Raw genomic sequence first — 11158 nt, 5'->3', positions numbered from 1 at the left:
GTATCACGTTAAGGAAGGTTTGGCTCCATGATTACCACTCTCAATTTTTGTTAGAAGGTCAGTATCCATGTGTTCAGCTTTACTGCATAAGGGTCCTTTTCCTTGACATCTATTAATTGGATAAGTTTCTCATTTGCAGGGCCATATATTGTTAATCAGGCAGTTTTCCTTGATGTACACCTGGTTTTGTGCTGAATGCATTTACACGTTCTGCTTTAGGCAAAGCTGGATTTGTTTTTCAAACAGAAAAGCTGGAGGTATTTATTTGGATACTAATTGTACTGTATCACATTAAGGAAAGAGCTTTCTCGTTGGTGTTAAGTTTCTGGTTGTTGCTTTTAAGAGCGTACTAATTCCCACGAAGGGGATCTCATTTTGCTTGCACCTTTTGGTTATGTTGTCTGAACTCCAGAGACCTTTATTGGGATCTCAGTGCTCAATTTTTAGCTATTTGTCACTGATTGGGATCTCATTTTGCTTATTACTATGTACTTTCGTAATATGTCTCTTTGTAGAGATATTCATGTTGCTAACGAGTGTGAGGCCGAAAGAGGGGGTTAGGATTCTTGAGAGGGGTTTGTGGTGTTACTTTGTAATCTTGGTAAAAACACTTGATCGTCTTTGCAGTGGATGTAGATTATCTTGATCAAACCATTTAGAATCTCGTGTTTGTTATTATAACTACTGCATAATAATACTGTTGTGCGTTAGCAGCCATCCTAAATGTTGGAGAACACCCATCTTGATTTAGCCAACATTACTAATACGGGGTACCGGATTCCACAGGAGGGTCCTATGGAATCCAGTACACCCCATTAGCAGCATCGGATTTAGAGGTGTTCATAATCTTCAGTCTAATACTGTGTTTTATCAGCAATGTATATTTAAACAAAACCAAGATAATATGTTGTTCACTTTTCTGTAACTGCTTTCTTAGTTTGTAACTCCATGCCTAAATTTTGTTCGAGTCTAGCTATAAATTCCAAAATAACATTCATTATCCAAAAAAGGCGATCAAAATCTGATTCTTTATCCTCAGATTTCATGTTCTAGAGCTTCTTCTTCTTCTTTAAGCCAATGTCGATGTATGTTCTGGTCCTTGTCATCTTCACTTCATTTCACCAACATAATCAAATAATTTCTTTTCTGAAGCTTTCTGCATGTAGTCGATAAGAAAATCAAATAATTTGAGCAAAATTTAAGATGCAGAACTCTCTAGGGAGAGGCAGAGTGTAAGTGAAAATCTTTCAAGGAAACATAATAAAGATCTTTCAAGTTGTATATTCTCTAAGTAAGGCTTTCTATACTCTATAATACCCATCTTGCTTTAGCAATATTCATAATCTCACTCTAATATGTAAACAAAAGCAAAAGAGGGCAAAACACCAAATACTTAGTTAATTACAAAAGCTGTGTCTTCATTCCAAAGGTACTAGGAAACTTACAGTTCCATTGTTCACTATTTCAAGATTTCCTTGCAAATTCTGCCACCTAGTTTACAAGGTGGTTAGCCGATTCATCTACGTGATTTACATTCCATTCCAGCTTATAAATTCGAAAACGACATTGATAATCCAAAAAGAAAAAGCGACCCAATTCTGATTCTTAATTATCCTCGGAGAGCTTCTTCTTCTTTGAGCCATTTTGGAAGTATCTTCTAACTAAAGGAAGGTGATGGATAATAATTCCATTTGCCATATATTTTTGGCTAGTCTTACTAACCTTGCAATGTCCATGCTTCGCGATGCAATTACATTGTTCAGAACCTTCTAATTACCATAACGTAACAGGCAGAATTATTCACAATCTAATTATTTATACTTAAAAGAATTCTTCAGACATGTAATAAATTTAAGAGACTTACCATATCCATGGAAGCAGAGAATATTGCAATGCCCAGTCCCAAATCATCATCTCAAACTTGTCAGAAGCAGCGAGACAATCTTTCACAATATCAAGTGCCACAATCGCAGATCCATAAATATAATCACCCAATTTCTGCCCGTCCTGCAAAGGTTTAATCATTGCCTCGATTCCTCCAGCATTGTAAAATGCACTTTGTTGTCCGGATATTCTAATAGAAAAAATAAACAACCAAACAAAGTCCAAGGCAGATCGTCTTCTTCTTCTTCTTCTTCTTTTTTTTTCTATTTTTTCTTCTTCATGACTCATAATAAGAGATGAAAGAGCATCTACAACTGCAGGTAGGGTGTCCCTTCCCAATAGAAGTCCATTTTCCGTATAATTCATCAAAAGAGTCATTAAAAACCCACATCACACACTTTTGCATCCCATTTTTCTTCATAAGTATACAAAATAATATTTTTAAATTTTTTTCGGAAGATGACAACTTTGTGGGCCAAAAAATCACCCGAATCTACCGAGAAGTTGTACTCATTAGCATGGGGATTTGATTTTCGTGCAATTTCATATTCTGTTTGCAATCTTAATGGAGTGCGCTTTCATACTAGTCAAAAGGGAAGTTCGTCGGACAACCCAAAATAGTGGTTTGGTTGTTGATAGTGAACATGATGGTTCGACATTGGAATTCTACAGTACTTTAAACGATGTTATCGAGTTAGAATATACGCTGGGTTATCGCGTTTTGTTATTTAAGTGCAACTGGATTGACGTAGACCCAAGGAGAAATACGATTCGGAAGGACTATAATTTGACATGCTTAAATATGAGTAATTATCACATCCTACGGGTATAGACATGCTTAGGCGTGTAAGCAATATTTGCAGCCCTATGCTAAAGAACAATACTACCTCGTTACAGGAAAATGATACTTTCACGTTTTTATTACAAGGAATCGAGAAAACAAAAATATCACTTTTCCAGAAACTGAGGAATATTTGGTGTGGGGCGATGTTGAGATAGCAAACTTGAGCCAAGACCTCACCCACCCACACGGTCCTTAAGGTCAGCACCTGCTTTCTAAGGGGTAATTGAGTAATTTCAGTTCATCTACCATCGTTTACATCTACGGCTACTTTACTTTCTCTCCCTACCCTTGACTTATCCTCTTCTCACCCGAAATTCTTTTCCACCACCGCCGTCTGAAATGGGAAACTAACTGCATACATGTACCTCAGGAGGATTAATCGATCTCAACGTACGCCTACCAGCTGCAAGAGAAATATGCTTGTAAATCAATGATAGCCAAATGAAATTTGAAGATCTAAGAAGACAAGTACAGATCAACATACGCCTATCTAATAAACCAGGTATTGAATTTGATTTGTGGTGATTTTTGATTTTTTTTTTCCTTTGATGTGAATTTTGATTTTGGATTGTGAGATGCTTCTGGTAGAATTTGGTAATGTAATTTTAACATTTTTAACTACTGAAAACAACGATTAGTTTGAGATTTAACATTTTTAAGTAAATGAGATTTAACATTTTTCAGACACTTGTTGTAAATTCGCAGATCCTTAGATTTGTGGTTTAAGGCTACTCGCCAAAGCCAAATATTTCCTTGAATTTTTCTTCCTACTTTCTCACTTTTTTTTTTTGTATAGGAAAGGGGTCATTTGAAGATGGCAGTAGCAAAGATAGTTGCTTATCATCCTAATGTCTTATTGGTTGAGCATATCTCTTTATGTCAATATCAAGAGGCCTCTGTTAGAGCATATAAAGCGCTGCACAAATAGTTCCTTCGGTGGATCATCTTTTGTCTCAAAAGCCGGGTTATTGTGAAGCATTCCATCTGGAGAAGTTCCTTGAAGCACATGGGAGTGCTGGGCAGGGAGGAAAAGAATTGGTGAAGACACTTATGTTCGTTGATGGGTGCCTCGACCCATTGGGTTGTACAGTAAGTTCTGTAACTTATTACAGTTCAATTTTCCTAATTCATTGGAATATTGTTTGGGTCTTGTAGACTTCATTGAAATCTGTAACTTTAGCATAACACATCTAAGTGCATGTACCTTTGATCAGGATTAATGATAGATTTTTTTCTTTTTTTTCTTTTGAAAACTCAATATGGAGCTGGAATTTTTCTTTGATGTGTGCATCAGTTTTCCCATTCATGCCTCTAGGATGATTGTTTTTGAATTTCTTAAATATGTTAGCTTCTATTCACTGAAAATTGTGTATGATTCGAGTGGAAATTTTATTTTCAGATCTTTCTAAAGTGCATCATGGCGATGAGCTGAAAAAAGTTAAACACGTTCTCCAGTTTGCGTCTTTGCAGCGTATCACTTTCATTGGAGACTTCTTTTCTTGCTGATGAAAATGGCTCTCTTCCATAACATCCATTGAAGTCTCTCATAATTGGCGCCTTGCCCGATAAACCATCCAGTATTAAATGTCAATATCTACTATACCTGGATTCGCGGTTGTCCCTACCACATCCAAACCTAGTCTCATCCGAGATAACCTCCCCAGGCGCTATCTGCAATCAAAACTTGGATTTTGGCCAATCTTCCGGTTTGTCTAAATTCCCCGCTTGTCAATACACAGAGGTGACCTGCAGCTTAATGGCATATCCCTCTTCTTCTTCTTCGTTCTACCTACTCCAGCGAATTATGTCTCTGGTTTGGTCCGAAATTAGCCATATTGTCCATCTGAGGTGAAACATTAAGCAGAATTTCGAGATTCTATGGATACCGATGCTTCTGCATCAAATAGTTGATAGGGAATTGGTGGTAGTCCACTTGCTAAAAGTGCTGAGTTGTTGGGAAGAAAGATGCATTATTTATTGGTTCCCAAAGAAGCTATACGATTACCTAATGATTGTGGGTAATGCAACTGCTAAGGCGAGGTAGTTATATTATACAAGATATAAATGAAACAACCACATATAAAGTCAACATCTTTACAGAAAGACCTTGTAATCACCTTGACAAGCTAGGACCTTCCAAAGACGATTTTCCTCCACTCCCTTCGGGCCATCAAGCATCTTGGTTTCATCATCAATCTGGAGTAGTGTGGAAAGGAGCTGTTTGTGAACAGGCTCATTTCTTGCGTTTCAAGTACCATGCCAGCTTTGACAAGCCCTTGGGGAGGTCTCTATGAGACAATTTATTTGCTCAGGTAATCTTCTTAATATCTGCTTTTGGTCTTTTGTTTACTTCTTCTTGCGTCTCCAACTCCATGATTTGAGACTGAGTAATTTACCTGTTCTCCTTTAAAGGGCGCCAATGGCGATGGGCTGAAAATAGTTTAACACGTTTTCCAGTTTGGGTCTTTGCAGCATATCACTTGGCACTGGAGACTTCTTTTCGTGCTGATGAAGGTGCATCTCTTCCAGAACTTCCTCCGAAGTCTCCCATAACTATTGCCTGGCCCGATAAACCTTCTAGTATTGATAGGTCAGTGTCTACTATACCTGGATTCGCGGTTGTTCCTACCACTTCCAAGCCTCAGGGTTCTCCATCGAATATTGATTCACAATCTGAAATAACCTCTCCAGCCTCTCCCCGCAAAAGCTTGGTTTTTGCCCAATCGTCCGGTTTGTCCAAGTTTCCCACTTCTCAATACAGAGAGGTAACCTCCAGCTTAATGGCTTATCCCTCTTCTTCTTCATTGTGACCTACTCCGGCGAATTATGTCTCTGGTCCGTTGCGAAATGAGCCATATCACCCATATGAAACATATAACAGAATTTCTAGATTCTATGGAGACCGATGCCTCTGCATTTAACATTTGCCTGGGAATTGGTGGTAATCCTCTTGCTAAGAATGCTGAGTTGTTGGGTGGGGGGTGGGGAAAGAAGCTAATGATAAATGAAACAGCCACATTTAGGTCAACATCTTTTCAGCAAGACCTCGTAATCACCTTGACTAGCCAGGATCTTCCAAACAAGATTTTCCTCAATCACTTTCGGACCATCAAAGCATCTTGGTTTCATTGTCAATCCGGAATGTCTGGAAAGGAACCGTTTGTGAACGGGCTCATCTCTTGCGTATGAAATACTATGGCAGATTTGGCAAGACCTTGGGGAGGTTTCTCAGAGACAATTTATTAGCTCAGGTAATCTTCTCAATATCAGCTTTTGGTCTTCCGTTTTACTTCTTCTTGCGTCTCTAACTCCATGACTGGAGACTGAGTAAAAAAGTACTTGGACGCTCTTAGGTCAAATTCTTACATGCTACATGATGGGGATAATTTTGAAATTAATCAATTGACCAATTGAAATAGACAATGTCTTTTGAAACTGACAATTTTCATTGCTATTTCCTTTTTTGTTATACAAATTCTGCCTATGCATAGTATCTCCATTGTGTGCAGTAGCCTTCATATTCATTTTTGAAGCTATACATAAAGCTGTTAAGAGCAAACAGATAACTATAGTAGATAAGAAATTTCAGCATTTTCGTTTTTGTTTATTTTACAATGGGAATAGGAAGACCAACAATACATGACAGTAGTATGCGCAGACTAGTAGAGTACTATCATATAACCACAGGAAGAGCAGTAATCGATAGAACGCCTAAATTTTCGTGCTAGGACAGACAATACCTTCAAATCGGCACGGGTCTTCCTTCCAGGCACTGGTAAATGGATGAATCCACTGTAAACATCTCTATCCAAGATCTCCAGTAGTAGCTCATGTATGTGCTGACGTTTAATATACCTGCGACCTGGCCCAGGAACAGTGATAACCCAATCTCCAGCTACTTGAATTGTATTTGCCAGGTAATCGGCTGCATAGTTTGCCTCCCTAGGCAGAGGTGTGAACAGAACATCCTTCCAGCCCCATCTTTCCCCGGATTCCTTTGCAGGTGAGACAATCAATTGAGCCTCGATTGTGAGCATTATCTTCTGGTAAATCCATAGTAATTCCTTGTCGTATAGATTGGTATCGTAAAGAGACTGCAATCTATGCCTACGTTCACATAGCGCGTCACTCCTCAACATCTCGATGATGAAAGCGTTGTCGGATGACACTTCAAGCGGAAACCACATTCTATGACCAATCGATTTTAAAGCGAATGCTAAGATCAACAACTTGAACCCCCTTATGTCATACTGCAGATGTTTCGGGAACATGATTTCTCCAAAACAAACAGGATTCTCCACCACCGGCTCTCTCAATGATGAGAGTCTTTCCTTCATATTTGAGACTCGCATCTGCTGTCAATCGAAACCAACCTTTACTTGCAGATCTGCTTCGGATGACGAAATCCCGGTTAGAATCATTTAATACCAGAGGTGGCAGCCAAAACGGTGGCTTGGTTAGATACAGAATACTCTTGAAGGCGTACCGGCTGCCACCATATCGTTTGTCATGTAACGGGGTCGACCCGGTTAGGGCTGTTATTGGGTTGGATTTCCGAGTTAAGAAAAGATAACTCAGTTGTTCATTTATCTTGACGACACGAGGAAACTTGGTTTTGAATATTTGAGTGTATTCGTATGAAGAATACGAATCATATGGATAGTAATATGATGTAGGTGAAGAAGATGAAGATGATGTAGTAATCAAAGAAGATGAAGTTGACGTAGATGGAGATGGAGGGAAGTAGATAACTCTGGGCAAAGAAGAAGTTGAAGAAGAAGCAGAAGAAGAAACCAACTTACTTGGCACCGTAGAAATCGCCAAAGTTGTTGAAAATGATGACGAAGGTGATGAAGGGAGATGGATTACTCTGGGCAAACAAGAAGTTGAAGAAGCAGCAGAAGAAATCAGCTTATTTTGCAATGAGTGCACAATCAACGAAGAAGTTGAAGATGAATGTGAAATTGCTGCTGAAACAATTCGTGAAGAAATAGAATCCAAAAAACCTAATTTCCTAATCAACTGTTTGAACCGACCCATCTTCTGGTTTAGATGATGAATTGTATGTTGAATATGATCAATTCCCAAATCACAATGAGTTTTGTAATGCTTGATGAATTGTATGTTAAATATTATCCCATTCTTGAATCTTGATTGGCTTTGATGGTTATATCCAATTCTTGATTGTTTTTGATGGTTATTCCTTGAGTTTAGTTCGTCCTTTTATAATGGTTAATCCGTTTTAAGTTATAATTCCTTTTATTTCCTAATATGAAAATATGATTTCCAGGCCAAATCATGAGAGTTCTGCGCAGGGGAGGAAAGAAATTGGTCAAGGCACTTGTCATCTTTAAAGTTCGTTTAGGGTCTTTAAAGATAGCTCAGTTTTTCGATTCATGGTCACTATGGAACTACTCAGAGAGAGCGAGGGTCTTTACTGTCATTTTATTGACACTATCAATGACGACCCAAACCTGCAACTTTTGCAGGGAATGAAAAATCGTCAAGGTGTTGTGTTGAACAGTGATGACTCTTTTTCCTAATTCACCCAGAGTCGTTAATGAATTCTGGTAATACCCGAACGCCTCTGGAATCCAAACTCTCGGTATAAAACGCAAGCTTTTAGGTTGTTGAGTCGTCACAAGGATATTCATATATATTCAGTTAATAACTTTAGTCAAAAAATCCTAATTTCCTAAGCAACTGCTTGAACCGACCCATGTTGTGGTTTAGATGATCAATTGTCTGTATGTTGAAGATGATCAATTCCCAAATCACAATCTAATAAAACTGGGGTTTTTAATTTCCTTCTTCCTTTGATTATTCCTAACGAATTCCTTCTTTAAAATCTTAGCTTTTATTCACTGAAATGGGATCCTCTCAATCATTTTTATGTATTGGAACGCCAGGATTTATTCTTTCCTGTTTTGGTGCAAATGAAACTTCTGTGCCAATTTATGACTTGATTCTCGTTGAATTCAGTATTTGAAGCTGACAAGTTCTAACATTCTACATTATGGTAACTTTCCCACTTTCCCATTGCGGAGTGTAACTTCCTAAAATTATGATTGTGGATAGTGATACAGCTCTTTGTGGGACAAATTTCACCACTTTCCCATTGCGGAGTGTAACTTCTCTACCATCATCACGCCTTCTATAGACTGGATATGAACGCCTTTGCGGGTGCAAATTGCTTCGGAAACCGTTTCTTGGACTTCCGTTTTTTTTACATACACTATCAACTGACAATGAACACGGCATATGTATCATATGTTTTAAGATAGCCTCATACAGCTCTGGTTCAACATCTGGATCGGATATTTCTGCTCGAGTGTCAGTTTTCTCTTACTACTCTTCAGTTGGATTATAAGAAAATTTCAGAGGAGTATGATTTTCTTGACGAAGCCCGGGACACTGTAGTTAATGATATGAGATAGCTTCGACTAGAGTAGAATGTATACACTTATTGGGTTGTGAGTGGTTCTGTGACTCTATCCTTCTAACCCTTTTGTGTTTTCTTTTTCAGAGCTCGAGGGACAGCTTAACCTCGCAAATGAGAAACTTGAAAAGGCTCAATCTTCCCTAGTGTACCAGGAGGGTCAAACCAAGTATTTCGAAGGGCTGGATGGATCTAGGGATGCAGCGGCGAAGGAAGCAGCCCAGGAGGTGGCCCGCTTGACATCTCTGTTGTCGCAATCCGAGCTCAAAGCTACCATGATTACTCATAAGGCTCGTTTCAGCTGGCCGAGGAGATTAACAAGATTTTAACCAAGATCGAACAAAACCTTCTGAAGGAATATAATATTGTTAAGAAGTATCCTCGTCGTCCTATGCCTGAGCCTTTGGCTAGCTCCCCAGGTCCTTCTTCGGGGGGAAGCGTCCCTTCGTCTCAACCAAAGAATCCTGTTGATCGCGCCGAGCCTCCAGAGGGGAAGTAAGTTTTTGTGTTTGTTATAGAAAGTTGATCTTTGTTGATTACTTGGCTTTGGGCCATTTTTTGTGCATCTTGTTCTACTTTTGTTTATCCCTTGCTTAACTTCCGGAGCTTGTAATCAACTTTTCTGGAATGGATCATCGTTTATTTGGATATGTACAACTCTGCTTTACCTGCATTCTTAATTTATTCGATTTTTAGGCAACGACTAAGTAAATATTCAAAATTAGATAATAAAAAGTGTTTGACAGTAGTAACGAAGGTATGCACCTTTGTTATTGACTTTGGACCTGTCACCCCGCTGGCTAACCATTGGTCATATGATCACCAGACGGTGGGGGTTGATGCAGCGTTCCCGGATATGTGATGCGGTAAAAAATATTTACAGGCACCCATTCCGCTGAACCGCTGCCTTGTTGATTGTTTGAGTATCTCTTTCTGCTGGAAGCCTTCCACATGGTCGTACACTTATAGACGCTGATAGGGGAGTCCCGGGAGATTGTATATTGATACTTTCCCCAATAGAGTAATTTTGAAAAAAGTTTTGTTTAACTGATGAGGTGAGGTATGCTATTCCTCGTCCAGAGATAGAAACACGTCGAGCGGGTACGCTGTCTTCTTCTTCTGGTACTCTTCACGCAGGTGCAGAACTGCGCTGCTTTACGGATAGTATGGCTTGAGGTATTTAGCGTTCCATGGGTGTCTGAGGACTTCTCCTTTCATATTACGCATGTAGTAAGATCCATTTCCGGCGATGTCATGTATTATAAACGGCCCCCCATGATGGTGCTAACTTGCCCCACTTTTTCTCTCGTTGGTATTGTGGTATGGTTCTCAGCACATACTGTCCTTCTACAAAGTTCCTAATCTTAACTTTCTTGTTGTATTCTATGGCTAGCCTTCGTTGGTAGTTTTCCATTCTTTGTAATGCTATCTCCGTCATTTCTTCTAGATCATCGAGCCTTTCCAGCATCATATATGTTGTGAGATTCTTCTCCAGGCTTCGATTTTTGTAGTTGGCATGATGATTTCTGTCGGGATGACTGCTTCGGCTCCGTAAGTGAGGACGAACAGTGATTCACCTGTGGCGGATCTTCGTGTTGTTCGGTACGCCCATAGCACGTTCTGTAATTGTTCACACCATCATCCTTTGTGTTCATCCAATTGTTTCTTGAGAATAAGACCAATGGTCTTGTTTGTAGCCTCTGCCTGGCCGTTACTCTGGGGGTAAATGGGGGTTGACTTGTTCTTCCTAATTTTGAAAGTATCGAAGAGCATATCTATGTTTTTCCCTTGTAATTGCTTGCCATTGTCAGAGACAATTTCTGCGGGGATGCCAAACCTACAAATGATGTTCTGAAAGATGAATGTGAATACATCCACGTCTCGGATTCTAGCTAGGGCTTTGGCCTCCACCCACTTTCTGAAGTAGTCAGTGGCTACGATCAAGAATCGCCTTTTCCCTGACCCTTCGATCAGGGGGCCTACGATGTCTA

General features: G+C 39.4%; 1 long non-coding RNA gene across 2 annotated transcripts; it reads left to right on the top strand.

Moving 5' to 3' along the window:
* The first annotated feature begins 3029 nt into the window (after positions 1 to 3029).
* On the top strand, positions 3030 to 9447 carry LOC113355104. Of its 2 annotated transcripts, none has more exons than XR_003362115.1 (5): positions 3030 to 3230; positions 3525 to 3817; positions 4128 to 5040; positions 5201 to 5979; positions 9255 to 9447. It is a non-coding gene; the product is annotated as an uncharacterized LOC113355104 (long non-coding RNA). The 2 variants fall into 2 exon arrangements; XR_003362114.1 differs by lacking the exon at positions 9255 to 9447 and adding an exon at positions 8019 to 8150.
* Positions 9448 to 11158: the final 1711 nt, after the last annotated feature.

This window comes from Papaver somniferum, chromosome 3 (genome assembly GCF_003573695.1).
Source record: "Papaver somniferum cultivar HN1 chromosome 3, ASM357369v1, whole genome shotgun sequence".
NCBI lineage: Eukaryota > Viridiplantae > Streptophyta > Magnoliopsida > Ranunculales > Papaveraceae > Papaver > Papaver somniferum.
Note: the sequence above shows the minus strand (reverse complement) of the source record. Positions and strands in the feature narration are given on the sequence as shown.